The sequence below is a fragment of the Leptonychotes weddellii genome, unplaced genomic scaffold (genome assembly GCF_054177405.1).
Source record: "Leptonychotes weddellii isolate Sample4059 unplaced genomic scaffold, ASM5417740v2 HiC_scaffold_599, whole genome shotgun sequence".
In the NCBI taxonomy this organism is placed as follows: domain Eukaryota; kingdom Metazoa; phylum Chordata; class Mammalia; order Carnivora; family Phocidae; genus Leptonychotes; species Leptonychotes weddellii.
In genome coordinates this window covers 3,716-20,579 of record NW_028028335.1, presented here as the reverse complement: position 1 = coordinate 20,579, position 16,864 = coordinate 3,716, and the positions used below count along the sequence as shown (strand labels likewise).

The 16,864-nt window shown below is 38.2% G+C and overlaps 1 pseudogene; it reads right to left on the bottom strand.

Moving 5' to 3' along the window:
- Nucleotides 1-6: 6 nt before the first annotated feature.
- Nucleotides 7-10,293, bottom strand: LOC102744520 (HIG1 domain family member 1A, mitochondrial pseudogene; annotated as a pseudogene).
- Nucleotides 10,294-16,864: the final 6,571 nt, after the last annotated feature.

Genomic DNA, 16,864 nt, shown 5'->3' with positions numbered 1-16,864 from the left:
GATTTATTTTCAACATAAACATATAAACTCAGTATGAGATGCCTAGCTAAAGCAAGCACCACCAACAAAACCAAGACAGTTTCTCTTCTTCTAAGGTTTAGGCTTTGCCCAGAATTCCTTATACATGGAATAGCCCATACCGAGAGTCATTGCTCCCACAACAAAGCCTTGGGCTGCCACACGCATGTGGATCAGGTGAGCAGACATTTTAGTATTTCCCCTGCTCTTCAATTTATATAATCCATATGCAACGATTGCTGCAAACCCCACCATTCCAATGGGAACAAACAGTGCTTCTCTAGCTTTTTGGATAAGTTTAGATCCCTGATCTTCATCGTATGAAGAAAGAGAAACATCTGTGCCGGTTGACAGAGTAGCTGAAGAATCCTCCTACAATGCTAGGACTTCGGCTCCAGCTGGTTTCTGGCTCTCTCTTTTCTTCTTTTTTACCATTTCTGCCTTTATTGTATATTAAATTTCCTTATACATTTATTCCTCTTTTGAAATTTGTATCCCATTAGTCTCTCAGCCTATCCATGAGTTAACACAACACTATTTTAATTTCTACTTTTTTTTCTATATACCCTGTGCTGTACTTTTCATCTCCATGACTTATTTATTTTATAACTGAACATTTGTGCCTCTTCATACCCTTCACCTATTTTGCCCAGCACCCCCCACCTCCCCTCAGGCAACCACCAGTTCTCTGTATTTAAGAGTCTGTTTATTTTTATTTATTTTGTTTTTTAGATTCCACATATCATATGGTATTTGCCTTTCTCTGTCTGATTTATTTCACTTAACATGCTCTGGTCCATCCATGTTGTCACAAATGGGAAGATTTCATTCCTTTTTATGGCTGAGTAATATTCCATTGTGTAGGTATAACGCATCTTTATTCATTCATTTATTGATGGACACTTGGTTTGTACCCTATATATGCACTAGATAAATGCACCCCTTTGTTTATTGCAGCATTACTTATAATAGCCAAGATATGGAAGGACCCTAAGTGTCCCATTATTGTTTAAATAACTCTAATCAGGCCTTTACCTCCATCAGTCCAGTGGAACTGCTGCTTTCAAGTAACAAATGGCCTCCATGTTGGTCAATCACTTCTTAGTTCTCATCTCATCCTCTTGATCTCCAAAACCACACATCCCTTGTTTTCCTCCTACATCACTGGCTGTTCTTTCTCTCTCTCTCTTTTTTTTTTTTTGCTAGTTCTTCTTACTCTCCCAGTATTCTAACATAGAAGTGACCTATTCAATCCCACCTCTCCCCTGATCCCAGCCTCCTTTTTCCCTTCTCCTACTTTATGTTTCTCTGTATCGATTATGACCATTTATAATAATATGTGGTATGCCAATATTTATTGTTTCACTCCTACTACTATAAGGGATGAAAACTCCATGAAGGCAGGATTTTTGTCTCTTTTGTTTCCTGATATATTTCCTATACCTAGAACAGTCACTGTCACATGGCAAGAACTCAATAAATATTTGATGAATAATTGAGTGATTGAATGAATGAAACAATAGGGAAAAAATGGTCAGAAGCAATGGGAAAATATATTCTGCTAAGAAATATTTAATATTACAGGCATAGCCCTATTTGGACCTAGACACTCTGAACTTTATATGACTTGCATCACCAGAGTTCAAGTTTCAAAGGCAGATGCCTTTAATTTTTTTTTAAGATTTTATTTATTTACTCGAGAAAGAGAGAAGGAGAGACAGTGAGAGAGTACAAGCAGGGAGGAGAGGGAGAAGTGGGCTCCCTGCAGAGCAAGGAGTCCGATGTGGGGCCCGATCCCAGGACGCTGGGATTATGACCCAAGCTGAAGGCAGACGCTTAACCGACTGAGCCACCCCGGCACCCCTGCCTTTAATTTTATGAGTAGCACATAAGTAGGTAGAGAGGAAATCGAATCCTTGAAAATATTTGGTTTTGTATTTTTGTGGCAAGTGTCAAGATTTCTTAAAAGAAAACACCCAAAATAACTTTGTAATCAGTTTACACTGTGATGTAAACTGAGGAAGAGTGTGGTTTGGCACACATCACTTCATCCAGTTCTACCAGGAGCTTCCTCAGAACTCAACAGCTGCTGAGTTAGTAGCTAAGGTATATCAGCTACCAAATTACTAAATTCTAGGTTATATAATGGAGATAGTTGGTAAGCTTAGACTAAAATCTCTGTGGCCAGAGAAGACATTTCAAACTGAAAATTAGCACAAGAAAAGGGCAAAGACAGCAAGTTTGGTAGTTTTTGTCACAAAAAGCAAAGATCTCTGGGCTTTGGCCTAGGGAAGAGCCAGGGAGTAGACAATAGGTGAGAGATGTGGATTCATGGCAGGTCAAGAACCAGGTGGAAGGCACATGGAGTTTGTAAGCTTGATAGTACTTAGTATATATTTTACATTCTGGGATCTACAGCCTGGATCTCTTAAAGGCATTTATGGTTTCAGGCACCATGTCGCTGGATACTACCAACAGAAGCATATTTCTAAATTCTCACCAGAGACCTAAATTTGAAGACCAAGAACAGAATGAAATGATATGGAAGGCTTTGCTGTAAGAGCTGGAGACTATATCCAAAATAAGCTGAGTTTCTTCCTCAGATTCTTGGCTACTGGATAAATTTTTTAAAGGTAGTAGGTGGCTGGTAGCCCGAGTCCTCTTCCTCTAAAAGTACAAAAGATATTTTGGGCAGTAAACCACTACATGACTATTTCTATTCTTGGGTTACTGACTACATTTTCCCCTGTATGATACATTTTATATATATATATATATATCCTGCTTTTATTCTTCCTTCTAGGTATAATTATAAGGAGAATTATGGCTACAGTTTACTAATCTCTAAATCTTCTCTCCTACTGGAATAAAGCTATAGTTTACTCATCTCTAAATCTTCTCTTCCACCACTACCTCTACCTACTCCAGTGTCTTGAACATGGCAGAAACTCAATAAATACTGTTGAATTGAGTGGAATTTCCCTCAAATGTGTGAGAAGTCATATTACCCTTATGGCATATTGAAACTCTCCTACAGTGTGATTTTCTCCTTTCTACCACCAACCAGCATGATTGGACCAAACTTGTTTGCCCACACTTCCTGCCTGCCTGGGTAACTAGAGGTGAACTTTTTGCTGACTTTAAGTATTTGTCATAATCTTATAAGAGATAAGATCCTTGCATTTGCATTCTCCACAAGATTAATGAAAATAAATAAACGTGGGTTTATTGATGATTGATAATTGAGTTCAGAAATACTTGAGTAGTAAACATGGCCAGAGCATTTTCTGTGAATCTCAAACATCTCTCTACAAGCATTAACAATATTCCACTTTGAAAATAAACATGAGGATGCATTCTGGTATTTAGTAATGGTTCGCTACATTTAGTTCAGATTAGTCAATTCCTTCCAAAGTCACTGAGGAGAAAACAACTGTAGGTCACCATGCAATGTAGCTGAACTGGAGCTACCACTTCCTCAATCATTTCTCAGTTGTGAGTCAGTGGTACCAAGTTCATGGCCTGTTTGAGGAAGCAACCCTCAGTTTGTTTCCTGAGATTAAGAGTCTCTTACGGTTTGTCTCCCTCTCTGGTTTCATCTTGTTTCACTTTTCCCTCCCTTCCCCTATGATCCTCTGTCTTGTTTCTTAAATTCCTCATATCAGTGAGATCATATGATACTTGTCTTTCTCTGATTGACCTATTTCGCTTAGCATAATTCCCTCTAGTTCCATCCACGTTGTTGCAAATGGCAAGATTTCATTTTTTGATGGCTGCATAATATTCCATTGCATCTTCTTTAACCATTCATCTGTTGATGGACACCTAGTTTCTTTCCATAGTTTGGCTATTGTGGACATTGCTGCTATAAACATTGGGGTGCACGTGCCCCTTTGGATCACTACATTTGTATCTTTGGGGTAAATACCCAGTAGTGCAATTGCTGAGTCATAGGGTATCTCTATTTTCAACATTTTGAGGACTCTCCATACTGTTTTCCAGAGTGGCTGCACCAGTTTGCATTCCCACCAACAGTGTAGGAGGGTTCCCCTTTATCCCCATCCTCACCAACATCTGTCACTTCCTGACTTGTTAATTTTAGCCATTCTGACTGGTGTGAGGTGGTATCTCACTGAGGTTTTGATTTGGATTTCCCTGATGCCAAGTGATGTTGAGCACTTTTTCATGTGTCTGTTGGCCATTTGGATGGCTTCTTTGGAAAAATGTCTGTTCATGTCTATTTCTTGATTGGATTATGTGTTCTTTGGGTGTTGAGTTTGATAAGTTCTCATAGATTTTGGATACTAGCCCTTTATCTGATATGTCATTTGCAAATATCTTCTCCTATTCTGTTCGTTGTCTTTTGTTTTGTTTTGTTTTTGACTGTTTTCCTTTGCTGTGCAAAAGCTTTTTATCTTGATGAAGTCCCAATAGTTCATTTTTGCCCTTGCTTCCCTTGCATTTGGTGATGTTTCTAGGAAGAGGTTGCTGTGGCTGAGGTCCAGACTGCCTTTTGACATGAGCTTCAACATCAACTCTTCTCTGGGTCTCCAGCCTAGTGGCCTACCCTGCTAGCGTCTATAATTAAACTTGCTAGCCTCTGTAATTACATGAACCAATTTCATAAAATAGATTTCTCAGATAGATAGATATAGATTATAGAGATATAGATACACACAAACATACACACTTTATTAGTTCTGTTTCTTTGGAGCATACTGACTAATACAAATACATATGCAAAATGTTAGCATTGGACTTCTTGGGGCCAACAATACAGGTGTTCCATGTGAATCAAAGACTGAATAAACTTCAGGTTGCTCAGAAGCCATTGCCTTGATTCTGAAAGGAAATGCTAGTGTGTTGAGTATTATTTCCTAAAATGACACTTTCCCTGAGAAAGCTTCTCCCGAGCACTCACTGCTCCAGTTGACAATGGGGAAATCACTTGTGGTGATCTCTGATCCTAGCCCCTTTTTGGTATATGGTTTTCATCTCTCATCTGATTTTTGAGATACTTCTGCATTCAGTTTCTTCAGCTTGGGCATTCTGTTTCAAGTGACCTATGTTTTAAATCAATATATTGAACAAATGCCAAAGGAAAAGTTTTAAAATTTATGTGAGTAGGGTGTTTGTTTTTCCTGTTTACATTTCCCCCAAAGAAACCAATCCATCTGCTTGATAATGGATGCCTGTCTAAAGCAGTTGCTATTTTCTTGTAAAATCATTAGGTGAACAGTTTATTTCCCTGCTCTAGACTTTTAAACTACTGAAAAGTCACTTTTCTTTGCTTGGTTATCCAAAATGGGAAAACAGATACAATTTACATGAAGCAAAGCATACGATTACATTTTACTAGGAGTTTGCAAACCTTCTCCAAATGAACTGTGAAACAGGAACATGCCACAGCATTTTGAGGCTGTTTCTGCCTGAAAACAAAATATTCCAATAACTCAATTGAAGTTTAGTCTGTATTGCTATGTTTAGTCTTGGCAATGATCACCAAAAAGTATGGTTGTGCTTAGACTGAACTAATTGCTTTTCCTGGAAATTGTGTTGTTTTGTGGATGTGGCAACTCATAACTTAATTTTGCACTTAGTTTTATATTTTACCCATAACTGAGGTTCTATTACTCAATAATTTTAGTGATATCAATATTACTTAAATAATGGTTCTTTGAACCTGTTTGTCTGTATTCCTTCCTTTCTTCTTTTTTGTTTTTTCATTTCTTTTGGAATTGACATATACTCTCGGTTAAGGAATTAGAATTTGAAGAAGAGTCTCCTAGTGGGACAGGATATATAAAATTCAATCTTGAACAGCCCCTTCCAACAAGAACATTCTGTGATTCCATTCTGTGCTCCTACCTGGAGGTGGAAATTTCCATGTCTCTAGATAGATAGATGATGATGATAGATAGATAGATAGATGATAGATAGATAGATAGATAGATAGATAGATAGATAGATAGATAGATGATAGATAGATGATAGATAGGTAGATAGATGATAGATAGATAGATAGATAGATAGATGATAGATAGTGGATGGATGGATGGATAGATGGATAGATAGATATAGATACATAGATAGAGTTGGGTTTACCATACTCCTCAGAATGTACACTATTGTTATAGGTACCTGCTAGTCTCTTGCTTAATTTCTTTCATTCTTTCATTCCTTTTTATTCCTTTTCCACTCCTTCTCTCCATGCCACATACCACATCAAGTATTCTAATGTGTTTAATGTGTATCCTTTTGTGTGTATTTATTCTTACAAAATGTGCATTTTTAAGAGATTTATTTGAGGCTGAGAGAGAGGGAGAGATCACAAGCGGGGAGGAGGGACAGAGTGAGACGGAGAAGCAGACTCCCGCTGAGCAGGGAGCCTGATGCAGGCCTCTATCCCAGGACTCTGAGATCATGACCTAAGCTGAAGGCAGACGCCCACCGACTGAGCCACCCAGGTGCCTCCAAAATATTCATTTGATGTGCATGACTTTTAAATTTGTGCAAATGGAATCATTTATAGATTTCATTCCTGTTTCTGTCTTTTCTTTCTTTCTTTCTTTTTAATATTTTATTTATTTATTTGACAGAGAGAGACAGCGAGAGAGGGAACACAAGTAGGAGGAGTGGGAGAGGGAGAAGCAGGCTTCCCACTGAGCAGAGAGCCTGACATGGGGCTCTATCTCAGGACTCTGGGATCATGACCTGAGCCAAAGGCAGCCGCTTAACCAACTGAGCCACCCAGGCACCCCCTGAGCAGCTTTTCATATCCTTGTTAGCCCTTTGGATTTCCTCTTTGTAAATTGCCCAATCATATGTGCAATCAAGATTCCTGTCTTGTTGATTTTCATGTGTTGTTTATTTTAAATATTAGTTTTTTCTAGTTTTAGACACTTAAACACCTCCCAATATGTAACCTGTCTTTAAACTTTATCTATGATGTCTTTTGTTGAATAAAGAACTTAATTATGATATAATCAAATTCATCAATTATTTTATTAATGATTTGTAGGATTATTTTAGGGGAAAACATTAAGGATTTTTCTCCCACCTCCACATTACAAGGATATTCTTTTATATTTTCTGATATAAACTTTATAGACTTGATTTTAACATTTTGTTCTGAATTCGTCTGCAATCTGCCTTTGCATTTACTATTAAAAAAAGGGTCCAGTTTCTTAATGCCATTTACTAAACCATTTGCCTTTTCCCCACTGGTTTGAAGAACTGCCTATGCAATAGATAGATAGATAGGTAGGTAGATAGATGGATAGATAGATAGGTGATAGATGGATGGGTCTGTCTCTCTTGGCCTCATGATCTTGAAACTTTTTATTACTATGATTTTTTTGGTATTCTTCATGACTGATAAGGTATATCTTCTCTCATAGTCTTTTTTTTCTGAGATTTTTAGAACGTTTTTTAGATAGAACATTTTTAAGTCCTTATATCCAAGATAATAAAACCTCTCTCTATTTGTTCAGGTAATCTCCTAGAAATTTTGTATTTTCTTGGGTAAGCTAACTTTTGATAATGTTCTTGTTTCTATGTATATCTATATATAGAGAGAGCATGCGTGCAAGCATTTTATATTTGATTACTAGTGATGAAGAAATGTGCAAACACATTGAACTCTTAATAGTTCAAAGAATTGGTCTGTACCTCTGTTGGTTTCTCTAGATAAATAATTATATCACATAAATTTTATCTCTTTTCTTCCAGTCCTTGAATTTATTTCTTTTTCTTTCCAGGTAACATTCATCAGTGTATCTAGTACTATGTAAAATAGTAACAGTGTGTCTTCATATTATTCCCTGTCTTTAAAGGAATGCATCTGGGTTTTCTTCATTAACCACAATGTTTGTTCTAGGATTTTGTATGTAACTTTTATGTAAGGAATTTCCTGGTTATTCCTAGTTTTCTCAGGATTTTTTTTTCCAATATAAATAAGTGTTGAATCATCCTTACTTGCTTTTGGAATCAAGACTACTCCAAGTTTATAAAATGAGTTGGGCAATACTCCTCCTTTTCTGTTATCTGGGACAGCATAAGTAAATTTGAAATTAAATGGAAAATCAGGGTTCTTTTCTAATACAGACAGTCTGTGCTCCCAGGAAAGACACAGACTACTACATTTCCAGCTAGAAAATATTTGTCTTGTTCAAATTCAGCAGTGGTTCTTGTTCAGTGTCTTCTACCTTGGTAGGTGGATGCCTGATCTTTTTAGCCATTGTTTTGCTGGAACCAAGAGGACTCTTAACTAAAGGAGGAATTTGCTTCTGTTTTTCAAACCCAATTTCAGTTCTCAACGAACAGAAGCAGTACAGAGGGATTCTAAAACCACCTCTTGTGAGGTAGTTATTTTTGCTTCTTTGTTGTTCATGAGTTTAATTACCCTGTGGACCAAAGCTAAGAGGAAGAGATGAGCATGTAAGAAAAAGCAGTCAAATTGCACCTGGCAAAATGCCATCACCAAGGAAGCTGGCTTTAATGTTTCCCTCAGCTTGACTAAACTTTAGACAGGCTTCCTCCTAACTCTGGGCTCTGATCTTTTTCTTAGAGATTTTACTTTAGAAAACTTGTAAATTCTTCCTATGACCCTTTGAGATGTAAATCTTTTTGAATGCCTCTTGCTAGTTTTATAATCCAAGAAAGTCTTTATCAAGAACCTGGGAGCAGTCCCTTTGAAATATAATCATCAAGGGACATGGCACCACATCTAGCTCTGTGGGAGAATAGGAGCCTAATGTTAGTGGGTGACTTACTCCAAGTTGCAAAATTATGTCCTGTCGTGACAGATGAGAAATGTACTTTTCCTTTGGATAAAGTCAATTAGCAAGCATGGCTGGCCTATGATTTCCCCCTAGCATCTTCTGGTACTTCTCTCCTAGCCCAGCTGAGTTCATAAAAACCCTCTTGCCCTTTATTTCAGTGCATTTGAGTTCAGACTGAGTTCTAGCATCTCTCTCCTATTGCAGTAGTCTTGAATAAAGTCTTCCTTACCTGTTTAGATTTGCCTGGTGCAGTTTGTGCTATAACAGAAATACAGATGGTTGAATGGAAATTTTTGGGTGGGAATGGAGGCATTTTAAACCTTCCCTCAGTCTGGAATATTCTCATCTGAGCCCTGTTACCCTCACTTCCCAGCCACTACAGAAATCCCTACCCATCTTTCCAAAATGAGTTCACGCATTTTATCTTCTACAAAGCCTTCCTAGAAACCCTACACCTGATTTTAATCCACCCTGTATATACCTCTATCACCGCATTGCCTACCATATTGTAATTATTTCTTTGTACATCTGTCTCCATGAAGTCCAGGACTATATCTTATTTAGCTCTGTAGCCTGAGTACTTGCCATAGCACTTGACACATAACAGATATTGTTGAGTGATAGATTTATTTCATATCCTGCTTTTCAACCTAAAGAGCAATTAGGTTTGAGGTACATGCTTTGGATTTAATAATTAGGCTTGGCTTGTATTACAAAGTTACTTGCCTATTACTATTGCTCTGTCCAGGAGAAGGTACCTAACACAGTTTAACATTCTATGTGGAGCTCTACCACTACACCTACATCCAGTATGACACCACAGAAAACTGCTCCTGCTCAGCAGTTAGTGGGAGGCTGAGAGTAATGAATTCTGAATGGCCTTCTAGTCACTTAAAATCAAAAAATCAAAATATGACCAATTTTTATTCAGGAGAGTAACATGTTTTGAGTTCTTTCACCATTAATGAGATTAGTTTTCCCTAATGGAGGTAACTTATTGAGCAATTGTCTGGGAGGAAGGCAAAGCCAAAATGCAGAGACAGTTCACTTGTTGGGTGCCATTCTCTTTCCCCCATTGTTTCCCATAGGGAACACCAGGAACTAGCTGATGGATTTTACCATGGCACTCACAAGGCCCAAATCAAGATTTAGGACTTTTTAGAAGTTTTGTTTTGTTTTTGTTTCCTGTCTGCTAAATTCCAGTCCATTACTACATCAGGAATTCTCATCATCATCAAGTATTTGCTAAGTTAGCACCTATGAAGCTAGGCATTAATAACACACAGAGCACAACATGATCTCTGCCCTGTCAAAGCTGAGAGATCCATAAGAAAGACCAATGAATAGATAGACCATGCTGTTCTCTACTTCCAGAGATGCTGATCTTACAGGTTTCTTTTTTGATAATATTCAGGTAATTGATATTGATATCAATTTTGATAATAGTTTGATAACATTCAGATTCAATTTGCAAGAATTTCAGGTTCCTCATTGTGATACTGAGGTTGCAGAAAGAAATCCTAAAAGTAGTTAGGATTTCAGCAGTTCTGAAGATGAAGCTCAACATGTAGATTCTAGCTTTAAAAGGTTGTGGTAAAGCATTTTAAATCCCTATGCTCCCCTAAATCTGCACCCTATACATGATGAACCAAAGTGAAATCTTTCTTATGAGCATTTGTTAGTTGGGGCTCACTCTCCCTTTTGGCAATCTGAAGCTAGAAAAGGGCTGCATGCTGATTGACAGTAATGTTGAGGTTAAATTGGGAGTGCCTAGCTTTAGCTCAAGGCTGCCATGTATCTCCTAATATTTTTCTCTAAGTGAGTTTGCCTCCACTCCTTTCTTCTCCTACATCTACCCTCCAGGTAACTTCATTTACACCACAAGGGAAGTGTGAAAGGGAGGGATAAGGCTGAAGAAACAGTTTCTTTAGGTCATTGCCAGCCTCTGCCTTCGGCTCAGGTCATGATCCTCAGGGTCCTGGGATCCAGCCCCCCATCAGGCTCCCTGCTCTGCAGGGAGCCTGCTTCTCCCTCTCCCACTCCCCCTACTTGTGTTCTCTCTCTGTCTCTGTCTCTGTCTCTCTCTCGCTGTGTCTCTCTTTGTCAAATAAATAAAATCTTTAAAAAAAAAAAAAAGAAAAGAAACGGCTCAGGGTTCCCTGAGCATGAGAGCCAAAAAACTCGGTAGAGATCAGTCCTATTGGCAAGAGGGAAAACAACCAAGTATGCATGTTTAAATATTGTGCCTGTAAAATTCCCATGGTCTCTTGTTTTAATGAGTTTCAATGAGAGGGTGTACATAAAAGAACTTAGAAAAATATTAAGCCTACAGGTGGAAGGTAATGTTATTTTTATCTTGTGTTTACTTGGCAATCCCCCATTGTCATTAATTCTCAGCATAGAAATTATCTTTGCTCCACATCTAAATGGGAAAACAAAGAGAGAAAAGGTAAACTTAACAACATGTTGAAGGTCAAGTACGTGATGATTTCCTCCCACACTCATTCTTGTACTCATTCAACAAATATTTTGTGAGCCCTGATTCTATACAAAGCACTGATGTCTTAAAAAGTGTCTATTTATCAATTGAATCTGATCTTGTGGTTACATGGTAATTTTTTTTTCCTTTCTCTTGGACAATCCCTTCAGACACTTCCAAACAGAAGGCTAAATAATGTTTTTCTACAGTCACATAGCAAGACAGGAAAGACTTGGGATGTGAACCCAGCCCCCTTGATTTCCCTCTGGACAGGTCTTGCTGCTGCTTATTGTGGCCTTAGATCATAAAACCCTTTTCCTCTTCTAATAAGTACATCCACCTTAACAAATTTGGCTGTCATTTGTTTTTTTCCTCTTTCTTCCATGCCTTTCTTTTTTCTCCTTTCAGATAAAACAGATTTGTATGTGATCAGCCAAATTAAAAAAAAAACTCATTTATCTAATTCACAAGCTCAACAGAGAAATCTAATAAATGTACTTACAGTCTTATTACTGCATCTTTAAAATCCAATTGTTGAAAATTAATATGAAGCAAAAACTTAAAAGTAAACTTTAAAAAAATGGCAATTTGCAGTTTGTTTAACATCATTCTGTGGAGGACCTGTAACTATTCTCTAATATTAATGACTCACTATTGTACATATTGCACTTAACACATTACAAAATACTTTTAGACACATCCCATTTGAAAACTTCCTATAACTTTTGGAAGATGAAAGCCAAAGCAGGATTAATGCTCTCCATTTTGCAGGAGATTAACAGATGTGGTGAGTTTAGAGACAGATGATCTAAGATCACATAAGTTCTATTTGGCAAATCCAAGTTTTCTTATACTACTAATACATTTTCCAAGAATGCTTCTTTGAGAGAAACTTAGTTATATTAAACAAAACTAAACTTTTTTAATAAATCACACAAAGCAGAGCCATGTGATACAGACACAAGTACTTTCATGTACCATTTTCTCATCATTTGATACACACTTGGCCAACCATGAGCAAAAATTAAACATCCAGTAAGTTTGTCATTTGGGATCCTATTATTCTCCTTCATCTTTTACCCTCCATCCTTCCTCCCCTTCTCCCTTTGTACACTCTTCAGCCTTCTGCTTGCTTCATTCTTCTCCATCTATCCAAAAAGAAGAAAAAAACATTTCAAAGATCAACATGTTATCCTTCTGGTTGTGTAAGGTGCATAAGGATATGCCCAGTCAGTAAGGATAGCACAGAAGGGTGAGTTGAAGGATGTTCCTGATATCCAGGAGAAATTATAAGCTTTATACATTTCTATAACTGAAAAAAACAACCATTCATGTATTCATTCACTCAACATTTATTAATGCAATAATTTATTTAATAGCTACTCTAATCTGTTCTATGCTTTACAGACCGAATAGTATTCTCCTAGGCTATTGGTCTAGATATATAGTAGAAAACAATACAAAACAAAAAACAAACAAAAAAACCAAACCCATAATAATGTTGTTAAGTACTATGTATAATAGGGGCACAAAAGAGGAAGTAATCAACTTATAAGACAGAGGTCAGCAAAGACCTCTCAGAGAAGAAGATATTTCAGCTGGAGTTGTAAAGAGAAATGAAACTTAGCCCTCCAGGCCTTCCAGGCAGAGAAAATGGTACTTGCAAAAGCATGAAGGCCTGGAATGGACTAGCACATTCGAGAGACTGTAAGTAGTCCAGGATAGAAAGGAGTAAAGATGGGGGAGACTAATAGCAATCAAGATCATGGAAAGATAAAGATGTCATGGGAAGTTTACCTGTGTTGTTTTTGTAGGACCAACATCTCTTCACCCTTCCAGTGATAGCAGCACCCTGAATTTCTTTGGGGAACCACATTTCCTTGTGGTCTTGGTTGGGTTGTCTTTCATTGCAACCTCCTGGGGACAGACAATGACTCAAGCTACCAAGTCAGTCTTCCTTGACTACAGTGATTACTTCAAAGCATATGACCTAAGCTAGGCCAATAAGACTAAGATTCAGTGTGTGGAAATTGGGATAAAAGGTCTTGTCTTCCTTCCTTTGGAATCTTGAACTGTATAGATCACACAAGCCTGCAGTTGTAAGTAGCTTCCTCCACTGACTGCCTACAAGTTGTCTGCCAAATGAATCAAATACACAGGGGAGAATAGAATCCAGGGACACAGAGAGGGCAGGGGAAAGGGAAGAATGGAGCCCTGGTGATAGCACTAGTACCCTGTGCTTGAAGCTTTTGATCAATTCCTGGACATTTTCATTACATGGGTTCCACTTGAGCCACTTTAAATTGAATTTCGGTAACTTATGACCAAAAAAATTCCTGAATGTTAAACTATGCTAAGGACTTTAGGGGCGCCTGGGTGGTTCAGTCAGTTGAGCATCAACTCTTAGTTTTGGCTCAGGTCCTGATCTCATGTGAGATTGAACCCTGTGTTGAGCTCCACACTCAGTGGGAAATCTACCTGAGGATTCTCTCCCTTTGCCCCTCCTCCCACTCTCTCACTCTCTCTCAAATAAATAAAACAAGGACTTGGAGTTTATTATCTGAGCAGTGACAGCATCTTTGAAAAGTTTGGGACAGTGAGTAGATTTGTGTTTTACAAAGCATATGGTGGCAATAGTTTAAAGAATGGGTGGGTGCAAGGGAGGGATTGTCAGGGAACCCAGCTATGAAGCTAGTCTGACAATCTAGGTAAGAGACCAGAAAGACCTAAACTAAGGTGATGGCAGTAGGTGTGAAAAGAAAAAATCTTTTTGAGGAAGATTTAAGAGGTAATCAACTGGGTAAGTGGTATGAGGGGGAGGAAGAATTCACAGATAATTCTTGGCTTTCTTGCATGGATTTTTAGGTTGACTGGTTTTTTGGTTAACCAGAAGAGGAAACCCAAGGGGAGAGAAATATTGGGGGTGGGAGGAGTTAAGTTTATTCAGGGAACTTCTAAATTAAATATTTCTGTGGCACATCCATATGGAGATGTCTAGGTGACAGTTAGCTGTACAGTTCTGAAGGTAGATCTTAGTCTAGGCAGGAGATCCAGATTTGAATGTCATTGTTATACAGATAATACCGGAAGTTTTTGATGTAAAAGAGATTACACAGGGAAACTGGAAGGAGTGAGAAGAGAAGAAGACCAAGAACTGAATTTTGGGGAATGACAGCATTTAGGAGGTGGGCCTGCAACAGGAAAAGGAAGGGGAGATGTTGGAGAGATAAGAGAGAAATTATGAGAGTGTAGTGTCCCAGAAGCCAAGCTATCAAGAAGGAGGAAGTAGTCAACAGTCCAAAATATCTCAGAGAGGTCAGGTAAGGTAAAGACTATGAAGTGTACTTTATTTGACTATTTAGAGGTCTTCAGTGACAGGAGACTAAGCACTTTCAAGAGAGTACAGGAGCCAAAAGACAAAACTTTATAAGCAGAGGAAATAGAAGGGAACGTGCTCATCCAACTGTATTTTTAAAAATATTTTCAGATACAATATCGATTATATGTAGAATTTTGCTTCATGTCATATCATATGGAAGGCATAGAAGTAGGATTTTACAGAAAATATTTATTTTTTTATTGGAAGGGGTATACTTCAAACATGGGAAATATCTTGTGTACATAAGTATGTCATAGGCAATCCAGAAACCCAAAAGACACATCTTCCAGAATCATCTAGTTACCACATTTGTGTCTATCTAGACTGTTCTTCACCACCTCAGATACCATGTGGCTCTCATTCAGGCTAAGCACTTTCATTCTGATTAAATAATCAGAGTCAGAGTCAGAGAGGTTGTTTAAAATGACCATTTCCTGTCTTTGATTCAATCTAATTTTGCTTGGGCTGGGAATTAGATTGGGGTTTGTAGCTATGAGTCTTAATACCCTCCTTAGAGAAATCTTGTGTGTGTGAATCACAGAACCATAGAATTAGATGTGAGGACATGGCTCTAATATAAAATGAATGGAAAGTGGGGAGAGGAGAAAAAGAAAGAAGATAAAAGATAAAGTATAGGAGAGGGGAAAAAAGGAGAGAGGAAAGGCCAAAACCAAGTGAAAGGCAGTCCTTATCATCAGAGTACGTTCTTAGGATCTCACGTGGAAATGCCGCTGAAACAAAAGCCTTCACAACAGCAGAAAACTTGGCTGTAATATAATCTGATTGCACAGTTTCCATTCTCTCAGGATTTTTCTAGCATAGGAAGTATAGAAAAGGAAATAAATGGCCTCACTGCCCTTTAAGACCACCTCATGTCAACAGAAGTTAAACTTTCTACTACCCTGAGTTTAAATATCACCACAGCAGGGGGAACATGTGAAAAGATTAGCCCTGACCATTCTACCATTGATCTATGCAGTCACAAGACACATATTTAATAAACCTCTGTTTTAGCCCAAGAACTGCACAGGTCCTGTGAAGAAAGAAGGCTTAGATTCCAGTCTCTAGAGGCTCAAGGGCCTATTTTTTTTTTCTTTTTCACTTATTTGAACGAAGTCTGGAGCCTGAAACCTACCTCCTTCACTTAATATGCTCTGTACCTTAGAGAAGTCCTTCACACACTCTATGCCTCTGTTTACTTACCTGTAGAAGGGAGGTAATACTAGTGACTGACACCCTTAGAGATCTTCTGTGAAGACTAAATGAACTAGAATGTGTAAAGCACCAAAACCAGAGTCTAGCACATAATAATCACTCAATTAGCTGCTATTGCCTTTATCATTATCACTGTTAATTCTGTCCTCCAAAAGAAAGTAACTTTTTCTTGGAATTTTTGACTGAGACTCTATTATTTTATTTTATTTTATTTTATTTTGTCCAACCCAATGAAACTGCTTGCATGTTCTGTGATAGAAAGCCCTACACTAAGCCACAGATTCTTGAGAAATCCTCAGCCTGGTCAGGCTCTGGTGAGAATAACTTCCTTTGTACTCCCTGTGGTTGCTCAGGAAATGAGAGAGGATTTGTAGAATGTCTTCCCTACTCTATCCAATTATGGCTTTATTTCTTGTCAAAGAATAAAGTGTCTTCCCACATGCTCACATCCACAACTTTGAGACATTACCCAAGACAAGTCAGAGCAGCAGCTCTTCTCCAGATGTGAGCTCCTACTTGGGTAGCTGTATGCATTTTTTTGATTCTTGAGGATAGACAAATCTCTCCAGAAACAATGCTTTGATACACTAAAAACTGTAAACTCATTTCCTCTCTCAGGTGGGTTCAAAGCATTCCCTTAAGTTCACAAGTGTGTTATGTAATGTGGAAAAGCAAAAAACATGTTACATTCTTTTGCATCTCACCAAGATCCATGTGAATGAAGTACACTGACCTCATGCTTTCATGCAAAGTCTTATCAATACCAGAGCTAATTGAGTCAAAGGGTGGAATGCACCACCCAAACGCTGAAGTGGGAAGTGCTTGCAGCGTGGTTGTTGTTTTTTTTTTTTTTTAAGATTTTATTTATTTGACAGAGAGAAACACAGCGGAAGAGGGAACACAAGCAGGGGGAGTGGGAGAGGGAGAAGCAGGCTTCCCACGGGGCAGGGAGCCCGATGTGGGTCTCAATCCCAGGACCCTGGGATCATG